Source organism: Pteronotus mesoamericanus, unplaced genomic scaffold, assembly GCF_021234165.1.
Source record: "Pteronotus mesoamericanus isolate MK-2021 breed Mesoamerican mustached bat unplaced genomic scaffold, CSHL_Meso_final contig_56, whole genome shotgun sequence".
Lineage (NCBI taxonomy): Eukaryota > Metazoa > Chordata > Mammalia > Chiroptera > Mormoopidae > Pteronotus > Pteronotus mesoamericanus.
Genome location: NW_026555201.1, coordinates 5,588,646 through 5,601,752, shown reverse-complemented (window position 1 = coordinate 5,601,752; position 13,107 = coordinate 5,588,646).

Here is a 13,107-nt window from a genome sequence, read left to right as displayed (position 1 = left end):
CTGGTGCTATAGTGTTGGTAACAACAAATTCTCACTGTAAAAAATTATTGTGTCTAAAAGATACATAATATATTATTAGTTGATTTTGTTGCCAGTAAATTTTTATAATAAATTTTTGATTCAGAGAACAGGTTCTGGTGTCAAACTCTGGATTGACTAGGTTGTACATGACACTAGGTGAATCCTACTAGAAAGTTCCACTTTACCAATCTGTAAAATGGGGTCTTCACGATGACGAATATTCTTAGTGTAAAAGGTTCAAGTGAGGATTAAACAAAACCGCCCATCTACATGGCCTAACACAATGCCTGCCAAATATAGACACTTAATACATATTAGCTATTATGATTAATCATTTGAGAAAAATTACCAAAATATTCTGACTTTATTTCTTTTTTTAGTTAAATCTACTAACGGTGCTGTGAGATGCTCAGGGTATATATCCTCTATTCGGACCCTTCTTTGGTTAATGTGTCCTGACTCCAAAATCATAGCACTGTTCATTACCAAAGGTGTGCTTTGTCTATGGGCTTTGAACAACAATTCGTAAAATAGGACCCTTAGTGACTATAATATGATGAACTACATTTTCTCACCTAGAAAAATTATTCCCTTTTTTGAAATTAAATTTATTTTTGTGACATTGGTTAATAAGGTTATATAAGTTTCAAGTATACAATCCTGTATACTTGAAATACATCATCTGTATATTGCTCACCATTTAAAGTATAGTCTCCTTCTGCCATCATATATTTGACCCTCTTTACTGTCTTAGATCTCCCCCCACCCTATTTCCCCTCTGGTAGCCACCATACTATCACTGTGTCTATGAGTTTGTTTATTTTGTTTATTACTTTGTTGCCTTCTATTTACTATTCCACATATGAGTGAAACTGAGGCAGGAGACAGCATAGGGGGAGCTCTGAGACTGTGCTGCTGTCACTGGCCAGCGTCTAGCATCCTGGCTGCCAGGAAACGCCTTTTAGCACTTAGGTAGGATGGATAGTAAACCAAGGTGGGGAGGAGGAGGAGGGAGACATGTCTCCCCCACCAATTCAGCCGTCCTGAGCCTAGTCTGATAATATTGCCAGGTGTTCCAACATCACAAGAAACACAATGTTAGCAAGGAAGGAAGGAAGTCCTTGAAATTCTATGAAGCATTTCCACTGTCTGGGAAAGAAAGCCTTGAAACTGTGCTTTCATCCCAAGGCTTGGAGTGCAGGAGAGGGTCCACAGTGCCCAAAGAAAAAGCCTATAAAACACCTTTGGTTAATTGTTTACTTCTGGTCACTATCTGTTTTACAAGGAAGTCCTTAATGCTTACAGAAAGAGCCCATGAATAACTTTGGGTAACGGCCCCAACTTTAACTGCCTCCTGTCCCGTATATACGTTTTACAACAAGATGAACAAATGGGGTCTGAAGCAAGATAAGGATTCGGGCTAACAGTCCCCCACACATATCCAAGTTTAGGTAGTCACATTTCCCCCGAGGGAAGCTGGCACCACACTTACCTGTTAATCAATATGTAACATTTTTACCCCCATTCCACCAACTATGTCAGTCCTCAGAACAAAGGACTCACTCTCTTTGTGTTCTGGGCACTCTTGGCTCTCTGGCCCTGCCCGCCCTGCCCCTCCCCCGCCTCAGGCCACCTGGGGGCTTGCCTCCCGGCCTTCAGCTGCCCTTTCTTTCACCACTTTGCTTTTCCCTGAACCTGTGCCTTTCACCCCGACTCCACCTTAGGCCTGTCCTCTTCAATGGGAACAAATAACTAATAAACTCTGATCACACGCTAACAGATTTGCTGATATGTAAGGTTTTCCATACATCAGTAAGAAGAACCAGATGTCTGCCATCAACAAAATCATAGAATTCTTGTCCTTTTTCCTCTGATTTATTCTCCTTAGCATGACGTTGTTGCACATGGCAACATTTCATCTTTTCTTATGTTTGAGTAGTATTTCATTGTATATATATATACCACATCTTCTTTATCCAATCATCCATCAAACGACATTTAGGTTGTTTCCACGTCTTGGCTATGGTGAATAATGCTGCAATGAACATAGGGTTACATATATCTTTACAAATAAGTGTTTTCATATTTTTCAGGTAGATACACAGAAGAGGGGTTGTTGGGTCACATGGTAACTTTATTCGTAATTTTTTAAGAAAACTCCATACTGTTTCAGAGTGGCTGTATCAATTTACATGCCCATCAGCAGTGGGAATGAGGACTCCTTTTACCCACATCCTCTTCAACACTTACTTCTTGTATTACTAATAATAGCCATTCTAACAGGTGTGAAGTGGCATCTCATTGTGGTTTTGATTTGCATTTCCCTTATAGCTAGTGAAGTCCAACATTTTTTCACATATCTGTTGGCCTCTTGGGAGAACTGTCTGTTCAGGTTCTCTGCTGATTTTTTAATTGGATGATTTGGATTTTTTTTTCTTTGGCTGTTGAGTTATATTAGTTCTTTATATATTTTGAATAATAGCACCTTATTGAAGATATTTGCACATATCTTCTCCCATTTGGTTGGTTGGGGGAAAATTATTTCTGTTTCTACCCATGTAGCTCAAAACTTTTCTGAGATAGATCTGTTTTGGTTTTATTTTTAATAAGTATAGTATGCCTAAGATAATTGGAAAGAACATATATTTGAGTGACATATGCCTGGATTTAAGTCCTATGCCCATAATTTACCAGCTATATGACTTCAGATATACAGCCTCTCTGATCTTTAGCCTCTTTACCTACAAAATAGGAAACAAAAACAATTACCCATTTTTTAATATGAATCTTTATGAGTTGTTTAGTATCTTGTAATACCTAATTTTGAACAGCAGTTCTCACTGTAAAATACAAAGAAATAAATTTAGAAGGTATTGGAAATTATAGCCAGGCCTAAAATAGTCACCTTTAAAGAGGGTTGTCATCATTGCAGGTATTTTTGATACAAATTCTAGGAAAGTTTTTATTATAAAATGAAAATGACAGGGAACAGGAAGACATGTCACTCGGTTCACAGTTAAATCTTTCTAATAACGGGATAAGGTAATCAGAACCCAAGGCCACAGGCATCTCACTGATAAACTCGCCATGCTCATTATTATTGGAAAGGCTCCCTTCTCCAGAGCCCTGGAGGCTCTGAGCATTGGCATCAGCCTTACCCATGACTTAAAGTTTTACGAAGCATCTCTTCTTTCTGCCTCTGCTGTCTTTGGCCTTGGCCATTCACAAGCAAGCTTTCTACCATCTCTCTCCTTTCCAGGTCGGCTCCTAGCAGGTCACTGCCTTTAACTGCATCTGTTTTTGGAGTTCAGAAAGTCAGCTTCCTTCCTCTGCTTCTTGCAATAAGGAGTGGCATTCATATTTGATTGCTTAATACAAAAAGGCCTGGTTATTATGGACCTTTATTGGCAATCACATTTCTGTCATTGAAAAAAATCCATTTTTCATCAAAGACCTCCTGTTTCAAGGGACATGTCTGAATTCCAACTTCACTGGCAAGTGTCAAAGGAAGAAGGTGTGAGCCTTCAGAGGCAGGAGAGCAGACTCTCGTTCTGAGGTTGAAGGTGATGAGCTCATTCTGGCGTAGTGAGAACTGATGCATCAGCTGCTCCTCCCTCTGCCATCCTTGCCCCAAGAGTGAACTTTGGGAAACACTGTTGTAAACATCAGACCATTTTAGCTGGAGAAGACCCTTGAATGAGCATTACCCTGGAACATCCTCCTCAGGCATGTAAGCAATCTTGGGCACAGTGGAGATGTTCTGGGCATTTCTTCAGAATAGCTGGACCACCCTGGAAACCCTGGAGGTAACCCAGCCCCTTCTCTCCCCAGCCCTGAGTGGTGGCTGAAAACAGTGGAAGCGGGGGGTCAGGGCTCCTCTAGGGGCTACAGTGGGGAAACCGATCTCCAGGGTGATTCTAAATTCAACAATTCAGATGGAGGAGCAAAGGCAAACAAATAGAAGACTGATTCATGGCACTTTAGGAAATTTGGAGAGGAAAACCCTCAGAAAATCCTAAACTTCTTGCTAATCTCAGCAGTTGGGAGTCTATAAATCATTGTCACTTGAATACTAAAGACAAAGTAACACATTCCCTGCCCTCAAACTAGTAAAGGAAGACATCGCAATTATACTCTTAATGCCTAGATTTAGTTTCTGACAACAATACTTAGTCTGTTTTTCTATGTTTATGTGTCAATTCAAAAACTGAATTAACATAAATGTTTTTGGAGTAACCACTAAGTACATTTTGCTAGGTTTTCATCTGTCTGCTAACTTGGAGGCTGACAATTTGCCCATTATTGCTACAGGTGCAACAAACACAAATCTTCAAAAAATAAGAAGACAAGTCAATAGACACTTACAATAGGGAATAAAAAGTAATGCATAGAGAATATTCAGTTGGATTACAGAAGAGGAACTCATGAACTCTGTGAGCAGGTGAGAAAAAGAGTCTCAGAGCTGAGACTTGAAAAATGTATGAAAGGTTGAAGAGAGGAAGCATAAAGAGGGTGTGGAGAACACCACATGTGGAGGCATGGACGTGTTAGAGACGAACTGCAAGAGCAAAGATAAGCCAGTTCAATACAGAGCAGGAACAGCGATGGAAGACTGGAAGGCGAAATTGCAGGGAATCCCAAGGTAACACTTACTAACACCTTTCCCTCCCTACACTCCAGCTCCAGCCCCACCATCAGTACTAGAACCTGCCCTGCTTTCTGGTATAGAGCTGTTGACCATTCTTTCTCACTGAGGGCAGTGGAGCATGTGGAAAACCACCCTGTTCACAGGCCGGTCCGACTGATGCAGGGGTCCCAGGGGTCCAGGGCCCTGAGAGTCCACAATCCACTGTAAGTTCTTGTTGCACAGGGAGGAATTCAAATGCACAGGAGCCAGCCTAAGGTTTAAAAGCCGAGTTTATTAGCAAAGCAGTGAGGCCGAGTGGGCTACTCCGCAGACAGAGCAGTCCCCCTTTAAGGAAATTTGCTTTCTTTATTGAGGTTCATTTAATTGGAGGGTAGGGTTCTCATGGAGGTGGAGGAATATTCAGGATCTTCCCAGGCAATGGGTGGAGATTTCTCAGAGGAGCTCTGGTAGCCATTCTGTGTGTGTTTTCCATTTCTAATGATGGCGGCATGGGTGTGTCATTTAGCATGCTAATATATTCCAACGGGTGCACAGTGAAGCTAGGGTTTACGGGTAGGTGAAATTAGTCACCATGTTGGATCCAGCTGGTCTCTGCCCGTTCTAAGCCATAAATCTGGTGGCCAGTGGTCTTCCTTCTTGACAGTTTCTGTAGCTTTTATCAATTGCAGCTCTTCTGCCATATACCCTGTCTCACAGTGAATTTCACTTCATTAAAAGAAATTTCTATTTGTTGCTCTGTTCTACAATTTGGAGCCAAAGCAATACATATGTATAAGAATAAGTGCATCTTTTCAAAACTGAGCAATCAATTCAGTTTGAGATAGTTGGAGAAAGCAGTACCTTGCAAGATGCAGTGGGAGCACAAGGACAGGCCCAGAACAGGATGGAGAGACAGCTGGGCCAGTATTGAGCTAGTCTGTTTCTTTTTCTGAAGTTCTCTTTCCTTACCTATAAACAATCTAGAATTTGAGATGTGGCTACCAAATTTCTTCAAGGAAAGGTAATAAAGCCAACAGAAATATCTTAATTTTAGAGGGTTATGTTTTATTTTAACTTCCAAAATGAAATACAGACCTCTCTAGAAGTACAGGTAGGGTAGAATATGATTCCAAAAACATCAGAAAGCAAAAGGGTAACATACCCAAAAGTGTGCAGAGAAACCATGTGAAATAGTTCAGATTTTAAGAACAAACATTCTGAATAAGAAGGAATAATTTAATAGCAAAAATATTCATAACTTAACAAGCTCTTCCTAGTCCTTACATCAGTAAAGGGGCATTTTCCAATCTTTCTTTCCATGCACTCTGAAAAATGGAACATATGAGATGCTAACCTTACTGCAAAATTGATTTCAATGATGGTGAAGGAGCCAAGAAAAGTAATTAAACAAGCAAAGAAACAAGCAAATAAATAAAATGGCCTCTTGAGTTATCATGAAGCTCCACCTTCATGAACAGGATTGGCGCCCTTACAAAAGAGGCTCCAAGGATCTCCCTCATTCACTTCCTTCATGTGAGGATACAACAAGAAACTAACAGGCCGCAACTCAGACAAGGGCCTCTGCCAGACCCTGACCTTGCTGGCTGCCAGACTGTGGACTTCCCAGCCTTCAGACTTTTGAATATTGTTGTAACAGCCCAAATGGACTACGAAATATTGTTAAATACTCATTTGTATCTGATGTAGTTCTTTTAGTACGCTGTTTTTGAGATCATGCATGTTGTAGTATGTATCAGTAATTTACTTTTTATTACTGAATATTATTCCATTGAAAAAGAATACCTACATTTTTTTGATCCATTATCAGTTGATAGGCATTCAGTTGTTACTAGTTCAGGGCTACTAAGCTAGGAAAATTCCTCCGCAAGTGGAATAGGGGAACTGAAACAGATAGCTAAACAAACTGGCAGAGCAATTTACAGCCAGATACAAAAGGTTCACCTCCCTAGAGACAACATGTAGGCCTCATTTGTGTTTCAGCTGCAGGCCTAGAAAAGCACAAAACCTGGACCAGCTGCAGTGACTGATTACCCCCCTGCCCTGGCACTGACCAGTCAGGGGGGACCACGACCCTGAAAGGGCGCACCTGGAGAGATGATGAATATTCTACTGACACCCTCCCCTGAGACGCCCCCCCCTAAAATTCCCACCTACAAGAGAGAAATAAAAGCCTCGAGACAAAGGACCCACCCACTGGGGAGTAACCACGCCATTCCTTCTCCTTCGTCTGTTTCGTCCCCCACAGGCGTGCATCTCCAGGACTCTAAGTGTCCCCACAGACTTGCAGCCAAGGGAGAAATGGGCAATGGCAACTCATCCCAGGCTATCCCCTGACCCTGTCTCCAAGGTCCCTTTTCTCTGACTCCCCAGTGAGCTAAGGCAGCCAGCCTAGGCTTTCCTGCTGCTTTAACAGATGCATCCTCGTAGTCACCTGGGCTCGTGTTATGAAATCTTTCCTACACGAAGTCCATAACCCACACACTACAGCCGGCCCTAGGCAGACCCACTCAGGGCCAGGCTTCCTGTCCGATAACATCATGAATATACTGCCATGAACATTCACATACACCTACCAGTGAATGTGTAGTGTATGTGTAGATATATGTTTTTATTTCTCTTAAATAAACAGTCAGGGAATGGCTGGATCATGGGAACCTTATGTTTAACTTTTTAAGAAACTACTGAACTCTTCTAAGTGGATGTAGTATTTTGCATTACTAGACTAACTTTTTAATTCGGCATATTTTAATCATCTTTATTGTTTGTTTATGAACCGAATTATACATTTGGAGCTCTGTTCTGTATTCTGTAATTTTCTGAGAGTCTGCTTCCCAGCCTCTCTCTCACACACACACCCCTACACATACCCCCACACGCACGCATCTTCGTGCATATGCACACACACCAGGGCCAAGCAAAATCCCTTCAGCATCTCTGCCCTTGATTTGAGGTCTTAGAGCCAGACTAAGCAGTGAGGAAACCAATAATATATTGGATTGAGCCACTGGGTATAATTGACTATTTTTACTTATGTGGTTAGCTTCCTTTTCAAAGTCACCCCTAGGACAAAGAACAAAATCTCTTTCTGGACAAACAAACAAACAAAATAGCCAACAAATCTATAAGAAATGGAAGGTGGCCTGAAGCAGCTTGGTCTTACATGACCCTTAAAATGATACTAAAAGAGCTCTTTTCAAGAAGAGAGAAAACAAAACAACAAAAGAAGTCTTCCTCTGGAGAAAATACTTGCTATCTACACATTTTACCATTTTAGAAAATGCCTGAATAACTGAATGTTATTCCCCTGAAAAAATGTCTTGTGGATTCTTCAGACAGACATGAAAAAGAACATTGAACTGACAATCATTCACCCCAAAGCAAGAAAATGGATTTCTAATGTTTTAATAAATGTTCATTTCTTTATATAATGATAAATATAATTATTTCAACCATAGTCCCTTACAATAAGAAGGTTTTTCTCTGGAAGAAAATGTTAAAATGGGAATTTATAAGTGAATATCTGCAAATTTATCAGCTTCTCAAAGCTTTTTTTCTTTTAAACCAAACTGCAAGTTTGATTTGCTACACCATTTTTAAAAAAAAAAAAACTAGATGGAAATAACAGAGAAGGAAAAAGAATTTTAAGAAGAATTAGCAAAACTGGCACCCTGTCTCATTCTCTTACTTTACTTTTAGCCTGATCTTTACTCCTAGTTCTGTTTTATGTTATTTAAGAAGCTACAATCTTCCTTAGCCAATAGGAGCATGTGCTAATAAAAATTAATTTTGCTAATAAGAGAATTTAGGATTACCCAAAATTTTCAATTCTTGGAATAAAAAGATGTCTGTCTTTTCTTGTTTGGTATATTTTAAAGATATTTAAATTATTATAAAAATAACATTAATGACTCAATCACATTAGATTTATCCACAATAAGAAAACTACCTTGAAAAATGTCATTTTTTTAGGCTTAAAGGTGAGTTTTCTTTTCTTTTTTTTCAATTTTTAAATAATGTTTATTCTATCACAGTTGTCTCAATTTTTCCCCCTTTATGTCCCTCCACCCATCCCACCCCCACCCCCCACTCCCACAGCCAATTCCCACTCTGTTGTCCATGTCCGTGGGTCATTCATACATGCTCTTTGTCTAGTCCCTCCCCCTTCTTTCCACCACTGTCCTCTTTCCCCGTCCCCTCTGGTCACTTTCAGTCTGCTCCATGTTTCCATGCGTGTGGTTTATTTTGTCTGTTAGTTTATTTTGTTCAATAGAGTGCACTTAGAGGTGCGATCATATGGTATTTGTCTTTCATCAACTGGCTTATTTCACTTAGCTTAATATTCTCCAATTCCATCCGTATTGTCGCAAAAGGTAGGAATTCCATCTCCCTCCCTCTCTTTCTTTCTTCATTCTTAAATGCAGATTGATTTTATTTTTTTAAATATCAAAGTTAATTATAAAATATTAAAAAATTTAAAACCATTATAAAGTCTCAGCAATTAAGCCAACATGACACCAGCACAGAAATAATCAAGTAGATCAACAAAATATAATGAGCATTCTAGAGACAAACATACATATCTAACAATGTAATATATGATTAAGTTGATATTTCAGATCAATGGGTAAAATAAGGCTTATTCAACAAATAAGGTGCATGGACCACTATTACTTGAAATAAAACAAATATAAAAGCCCTATTTCACACATTATTCAAGAAATATTCAGGTGAGTTAAAAATCAATATGTAGAATCAAAGGAGTTTTAGGAGAAAATACAAAAGAATATTTTCCTTACCCTGAATAACATATTCAAACCCAGAAGCTATAAGGTAAAATATTGACAATATGAATATATTAAACATTTAGTACTGTACAGTAATATACATATAAAAAAATTAAAGAATAAGTAATAGAATAAAAGTATTTGCAACACATCTAAAAAAGGGTTAATGGTTTGTTTTGCTTTTATTTTTTAGGGAAGAAATTCTACAAATATTTAATTAAAAAATGGATAAAGAATACCAAAGAGTCATTTAAAGCTTTTTAAAAATAATAGAAATAGGCTAGAAATATACAAAAACAGGTTTAGCTTCAAAAAATAATAAAGGAACAATTAAAAGAACACATCATTGTCACAATCAGATTAATACGTGTTAAAAAATATTGGTAATATCAAGTACTAGCAACTGTGAAAGGAACTGGGTATTCATAGACTCTTTTTCTTCATCTTAAAGCATTCCCTTTAGCATATCTTGCAATGCTGGCTTGGTGGAGGTGTATTCTTTTAACCTTCTTTTGTCTGGGAAATTCCTTATTTCACCTTCCTTTTTAATTGAGAGCCCTGCAGGGTAGAGCAGTCTTGGGTGCAGGACCTCGCTTTTCATTCCTTGGAACATTTCTTGCCATTCCCTTCTGGCTTGCAGTATTTCTGTTGAGAAGTCAGCTCCTAGCCGTATTGGGGCTCCCTTATATGTTACTACCTCTTTCTCCCTTGCTGCCTTTAGAATTCTCTGTCTTTGGTATTTGCTATTTTAATGATGATGTGTCTGGGAGTGGACCTCATTGGGTTCCTCTTGAATAGGACCTTCTGTGCTTCCTGCACTTATGTGACTTTTTCTCTCTTCAAATTAGGGAAGTTTTCCATCATTACTTTTTCAAACAGGTTCTCTCTCCCTTCCTCATCTTCTTCTCCTTCTAATCCCTATTATATGGATATTATTACGTTTCAGATTGTCCTGCATTTCCCTAAATGCCTCTTCATTCCTTTTTAGTCTTTTTTCATTTTCTTGCTCTTTCTGGGAGCTTTTTTCTACCTTTTCTCTCAGCTCGCTGATTCGATCCTTGGCTTCATCTAGCCTGTTTTTGATTCCTTCTACTGTGTTCTTCAATTCAGAAATTGTATTCTTCATTTCCTCTTGTCTATTATTGATAGTTTCTATGTCTTTTTTCATGCTGATATAGTTTGTAGTAAGTTCCTCGATGTTTTCCTGTAGTTTTTTATAATTCTCTCTGAGCTCACTGAGCTCATTGAGCTTCCTTAGAACCATTGTTTGGAGCTCAATATCTAATAGTTTACTTGCCTCTATTTAATTTTGTTTTCTTTCTGGGGATTCCTCCTTTCCCTTCGAGTGGGGAATATTTCTTTGTCTTGAGACTCATTATTTGTGAGACTCTTCTTTTTTGCTTCTGCTTCTTAAATTGATCTGTCTTTATTTCCTGACTTTGTGATGTGAACTTCTGTGGTAGGAGACTGGTGTTTTTTATTTTCTGGATCTGCCTCTGATAATGTCAGATGTTGACCCTCTCTGACCTTAGGCAGTCTGTTCGAGACTTCCAGGAATCTACTGTCTGTGGCTGTCTCCTTCAGCTGTTAATCTAGTCACTCTGCACTCAGCAGGCTACCTTAGACAGCTCAGGGCAGGGCAAGGTCCCACCTGAGGGTGGGGTCATTGGGTCCTCTCACACTGCTGCTATATGGGGGAGAAGTCAGCACTGGGATCCTCCCAGCTACTCTCTGTTCTCTCCCCAAAGCCTCCATCTCCAGTCTCTCCTCAAGTGTCTCCAGACCTCTCTGCACCCTCTTTAGCCAAAAATCTACTATCTGTGGCTACCACTCTGCAATCAGCAGGTGGCTTAGACAGCACGGGCAGGGTAGAATCCCACCTGGGGGTGAGTCTATTGGGTCCTCTCTTGCTGCTGCCGCTCATGGAGAGTGGTCTCTGCCTGAGCAAGATGGCTGCTGTCGCGTGGGGGATGAGTCAGCACCCAGATCCCACCAGCTACTTTCTCAGTCTCTCCCCAAAGCCTCCTTCCCCAGTCCCTCCTCAGGTGTCTCTAGCCCACTCTGCCTCTGCCTTTGCTGGAGACCAGGTTAAGTGGCTGCAAATAAAAATGTATGCGTTGGCCCTTTAAACAATTTTTTGAGTCTCCAGCCACCTGTCTCTGGCAGAGAACAACCCTGCTCTCAGGTGGCTGTTATCTGTGTATTTTCTGGGCTGGCTGTTATCTTGGTATTTTTTGGGCTCTAGTGCTGTAGGCTGGAGATCGCTTATGGTTTAGACCCCACTCTTCTCAGGGGGATCCCACTGGCCGTTTCAATATCCTTCTGGTGCTGCTGCCTGTGGGCACCCCGCCTGCCTTCTTGAGTATGTACTGCACTCCTTACCAGTTAGATTGCCCTAAAGCCAATTCTTCTGTGTCTCAGGTTACAAGGCTCCTCTCTCGCTATTGTTCAGTTGTTTGTTCCAGGTGATTTCTCCACAATTTAGTTGTAATTTCAGATTGGTCCTGGGAGGAGGTCAGTGTGACTTCCACCCACTCCTACACCATCTTGATTTTCTGAAAAATGTCGTTAGTGTATATTTTACATATGGTGGCTAATTGCCCTTCTTACTTCTTTTAGGCCATTTGCTCTTTGTCAGGAGAGATAACAAAATTCCCATAAATTGCACATGTGCTTTTTGGGGTTTTCTATGAGTTGGATCAGTTTGACTTGACTCAGTTCTACTCACCAAGCTCTTATGACCAATATCAGTTATTTACAGAATTCAATTACAAATTGTATAGATATCATCAACAAATGAGTTAGTCTTTCTATTTAAAATCATATTATATACATTACACCTAGAGATTCTTCTGAATTCAGATCATATTCAAGTCAGGATTTAGAAATGTGTTTTGGGTCAGTTGCCCCTCCCTTTGCTATCTTTTCTCAGAACATACCTGTGTTCACAGCTGCTGTGGCTTCATTATTCCCTCATGACCTCACCAGAGTCAAGTTCCAGCCCCACCACCATGTTAGTGGATGAAATTGGACATTCTACTTGAGGAAGTTAATCTATTGGCTGAACAGCTATATGATTCCCTCTCTGGAGAATTTGAACCAAGAAGCAAAAGGACTATTAGAAAATGGCACACAGGTGTGCAGCCAGGAAGAGAACTATCACCAGAACTTGACCATGCTGGCATCTGGTCTCTGATTTCCACCACCCAGAACTCTGAGAAGGAATTTTCTGTTGTTTGTAAGCCACCCAGTCTATGATCAACTCATGAAAGGCAATGAAGACACTCATTGATTAGAAAGTAGGACAGGGGGACTTCTGGAAAAGATGAAGGCATAGGTGGATACACTTTGCTTCCTTGTACAACCAGAAGAAGGACAGCAACAAATCTAAACACACAAAATAAGCAAAACTGCCAGAACATCAAACTGTATGGAAGTCTGACAACCAAGGAGCAAAAGAAGAAATATTCATCCAGACCGGTAGGAGGGGTGGAGATGGGCAGCCGGGGTGGAGAGGACACACAGCAAGGCAGCAGCTGGAGGACCAGGCAGGCGAGGCGGTGGCTGGCAGACCAGGCGGCCCCATATCTGCATGCAGATAAACCAGAGGAACAGCTGAGGAGTAAGACAGACCATCCAACGCAGGGTCCCAGT